General features: G+C 38.6%; 1 protein-coding gene across 1 annotated transcript in view; it reads right to left on the bottom strand.

The window, feature by feature from the left end:
• LOC106867244 (uncharacterized) overlaps window positions 1-4,803 on the bottom strand; it is a 31,582-nt gene that overhangs the window by 14,454 nt on the left and 12,325 nt on the right. The gene's annotated exons all lie outside the window — the stretch shown is intronic.

Here is a 4,803-nt window from a genome sequence, read left to right as displayed (position 1 = left end):
TATATATATGTGTGTGTGTGTGTGTGTGTGTATAATTAATAATTATTCAGTTTTCAAGATTTGTTGTCAATAGAGAAAGAGACGGTTTCTAACCAAGATCCAAGGCTCTTTCATTCGAATTTCAACATCAACAACAGGCTATTTTTGTATATATGTATGTATGTATGTATGTATGTATGTATGTATGTATGTATGTATGTATGTATGTGTATGTGTCTATGCATGCATGCATGTATGTATGTATGTACGTGTGTGTGTGTGTGTGTATGTGCGTGCGTGTACACACGCTGACACACATTTGTTTGTTTGAGTGTGTGTGTATGTGTGTGTACCCAAGTACAGATATCTTGTTTGGCGGATGATCTGCCCTTGAGCAGGTCCTGTGTAAATGAACCTTCTCCAGCAATCTCTATACGACCTGAGAAGGCTCATACATCCATATACATATATCATACACATATACACATACAAACACAAACACATACACACACCGACTTAAGACAGGCAACACCATCATCATCATCATCATCATCATCATCACCACCATCCTAACTTATTGCTGCTTTTTGTCCCTTCTTTTAGCCTTTATCTGACGAGAAACGTATGCATTAAATTCATTAAATATCAAATTTGATATTTGGCTATTGAGGTATCGTCAATATAAGGCCTAAATTTCACAATTAGATAAAACTTAGATATGTTTCGACCAAAGATTGGTCCAGGCCATGTCTGACTTAATAGCACCACCTGATAGGATTAACTAATTCCTTTTTAAGTCAAGTTTTGTAGTATTAAGGTCCATTCAAGTAGTGAGTTCTTGTTGAGTGAGTTGTGTCCAGGTACAGATGGCTCATCTTGTATTCCTTGAAGAAATCTGCCCAGGCTCTGTTTAAAGGTGATGGGATCCTTTTCCTCTTTGATCTGTTTCGGGACAATGTTAAACAGGGCAGGGCCTGTTGAAGAAAAGAAATTGTGTTGCAGTGTACCTATATGTTGTGATCCTGAATTGGGCAGGGGACGTATGGTTCGTGGTCCCAGCCTTGGATGAACCTTGAAACTAATGTTCAGGTCGTTTGGGCAATGCTGGCGGTATATTCTCCACATCGTGCAGATGATGTACCGCTCGCGGCGGCGCTGGAGAGAGTAGAGTTTCAAGGCTTTAAGGCGGTCCCAGTAATCGAGATCAGTCAGGCCCTTAATTCGTTTAGTGAATGTCCTCTGGAGTGATTCAATTTCTAATTTTATGACACCCCTTCACAAAAGAAAAAACGATTCTGGCCTCAGAAATTTAATATTTAAGTCGCCAAATAACATAAAACGGGAGAGACAAGCAAATCAACGTAACCATCTCTCATTGATAGACTAAATTACGGTAAAGGGAGATAACTATGCAATTTTCTTTTGTATTACGAAAGTTATCTCACCTGGAAACAACAACAACAACAAATAAAATTGAATAGTTTTGATATGACCACATGTAGAGGTCAAACAACAGGATTGTATTCACATGTAGAGATCAAATGGCTGGAATGTAACCACATGTAGATGTTAAATAACAAGAATGTATTCACATTTAAAGATCAAATGGCTTGAATGTAGCTACATGTAGAGGCCAAATAACAAGATTGTATTCACATGTAGAGGTCAGAGTGTAACCATATGTTGTGGTTAAATAGTCCAAATATTGGTTCATCAAATGAAGGAGACATTTTGTGGTCTCTTGACATGGTAGAAATAGCAGTCAAAATACCTTTCCTGTTACATGTTGCCATATACAAAGAAGGAAATATTAAACAATATTCTGTTGTGTCTGGGGAGGGTCATTTTCTTTTAGTGCCTTATTATTCAACACACACACTGGTAAAATTTCCACTTATTTCCTACTTCATTTTTCTAAAATTTTCGTTGCGTCTTGCAACCTTTACAATGGTCGTTGAAAAGGTTGCAAAACTCAACGAAACTTCTAGAAAAATAAAGGAGGAAATGAGTGGAAATTTTACCGGTGAGTGTGTTAAATTATAAGGCACTAAGAGAGAATGACTTTCCCCAGACACAACAAAACATGCTTCAACACACGAACTCACATAAAGAATCTTCCAAACCAAATCCAAACAATATAATCCTTGATATAATAATAATAATAATGATAATGATAATGATAATAATAATAATAATAATAATAATAATAATAATAATAATAATAGGCACGTTGTATTCTTGAACAAAACACTTCATTTCACGCTGCTCCTATCCCGTTTTTTATCAAGGGTGGGGGTATTGTTGGCCTGCTCACTTAGACAGTGGGCTGGCGTCATTTGAAGGCGCATTGCAACAAGCGATGTGTAACAACACCTGATAACCTGGTCGGTCACATGGTCACGTGATATAGGGATGCAGGTGCGACTCCTATTGTAGTGATAAGTGTTTCGATACATTTCATCTTTACGGGTGTATATTGGAGCATGTTTATAGAAACGTATTCGTTACGGGTGTATATTCAGGGTCGGCCATGCTGGAGTACCACCTTGAGGAATTTTCAGTCGAATGAATCGACCTCAGCATTTTCTTTAAAGCCTGGTTCTTTCGATCTCTTTTGCCAAACTGCTAAGTTACGGGGACCTAAACACATTAATACAGCTTGTCAGTTGGCGAGGGGGCAAATACAAACACAAAGACACACACACACACACACACACACACACACACACACACACTTGTAAGTATATATGTTGATATACAACAGGCTTCTTTTAGTTTCCGTCTACGAAATCCACTCACAAGGCTTTGGTCAGTTCGAGGCTATAGTAGAAGACACCCAAAGTGCCATGCAGTGGGACTGAACCCGGAACCATGTGGTTGGGAAGCAAACTTCATACCACACAGCCACGCCTGTACATTAAAGGTGTGTCAATAAACACTTCTTTACAGGTGTATAATCAAGGTGTGTTAATACACTTCTTAGATATGTTAATATACACTTCTACATTAGGAGTGTATATTGCGGGTGTGTGTTAATCACTTTATGTTTACAGGTGTATATTCCAGGTGTGTGATACGCATCAACTTCACAGGTATATATAGAGGCTGCGTTAATATACACTTCATCTTAACGAGTGCATATTGATTCTGTGCTACTGACCTCAGTGAAGTCTGAACTCACATCACAGAAAGCAGGAACAAATACCACCAGGTATATTCAATTCCACCCTCCAACGAATCTGTCAATAATACACCTGTAATATAGAAGTGTGACGGAAACTGAAAGCTGCGTGTGTGTGTGTGTGTACGTGTGTGTGTGTGTGTGTGTACGTGTGTACGTGTGTGAGTGTGTGTATGAGTCTGTGTGTGTGTGTGTGTGCATGTGCGTGCGTGCGTGTATGTGTGTGTGCATGCGTGTATGTGCGCGCGTGCGCGTGCGTCTGTGTTTGTTTCGCAGCACCGCTTAACAACCGGTGGTGCTGTGTTTGCGTTTCTTCCACTTAGCGGTTCGGCAAAATAGACCGATATAATAAGTACCAGGCTTAAAAAGAATCAGTACTTGGAGCGATTCATTCGACTGAAAATTCCTCACGGCGGTGCTCCAGCATGACTGCAGTCTAGTGACTGAAACTATTAAAATACGAACTATGACATAAAGACTACACAAATCCCACCGGAAGTGGGGGTGGAGGTGGGGTGGGGATCAGTTTTGACTTTCATCTTTCCGAGTCGACAAAAGAATTACCAGTCAAGTACAGACTGAGCCCTTCTTTTCGAAATTGCTGGTTTTGTGCCTTGTTAGGATCTTATTATAAGGGACACACTTCCCAAACTTTAAACCATCAAAAAGAAAAAAAAAAAAGAAAGAAAAAAATAACCATCATCAACAGCCAAAATTTTGAGGAAGGCAAACATTAAATGTATTAAGTGAAAATTACGAGGAGTCGGTGGAGCAACGGAGCAACTGGTGTGAAAACCGTACGAGCAGTGTTGTTGAGACAATACAAATAGATAATGACTATAACTGTGATGATGATGATGATGATGATCATGATGATGATTAATCATGATTGGTGATTGGTGACTGGTGATTATTGACGACGAATGATGATTGATAGCAACTGGTGGTGAGTGATGAAGGTGATGAATAGTTTTGCCATCATTAGAACATGGTGCCTCTGCACAATGCTTTCGAAGAAGAAGAAGAAGAAGAAGAAGAAGAAGAAGAAGAAGAAGAAGAAGACACTACCAGCATCATACCGTTTTGTATGGAGAAATTATTAGGTGCAATGGGTGACCATAAGTCCAACCCAAAGAGAATTGAGAAGTTAGCGACACCAGATACTACTTATCACCTCATGGTGGTTCACTGATTCTTAAAAAGTAAAATGAAAGTGCAAGGAGGGGAAATAGTACAAGGGAACAACTAGAAACTCGTACACAACAACCTGTGTCTGCTATTGTCAAGGTTATGTGCGTAATTGGAACAACATTGAATTAACATAACCATCTGCGGACCATACTGGATGTATAAGTAAACTCCTTAGAACATCATAACGCTGTGCTTCTTATCTGAGATAAAATCTATTCATAGAATTTGTATTAAACTCACAATATGTATATATATTTATTTATTTATTTATTTATTCTCTCTCTGCTTATTTCCTCATATTCCTTTCTGTTGAAGAGCGTAGACTCGAAACGTAAACGACTTCCTTACTTTCCTGTACGTCAAACTAATACACCTGCTTGTTATTCATACACCTGTCTTCGTCTTCTGTTTATCGGTAAATTTCAACTATATATATATATATATATATATAT

This window comes from Octopus bimaculoides, chromosome 2, assembly GCF_001194135.2.
Source record: "Octopus bimaculoides isolate UCB-OBI-ISO-001 chromosome 2, ASM119413v2, whole genome shotgun sequence".
Classification (NCBI taxonomy): Eukaryota; Metazoa; Mollusca; class Cephalopoda; order Octopoda; family Octopodidae; genus Octopus; species Octopus bimaculoides.
This window is presented reverse-complemented; position numbering and strand designations above follow the sequence as displayed.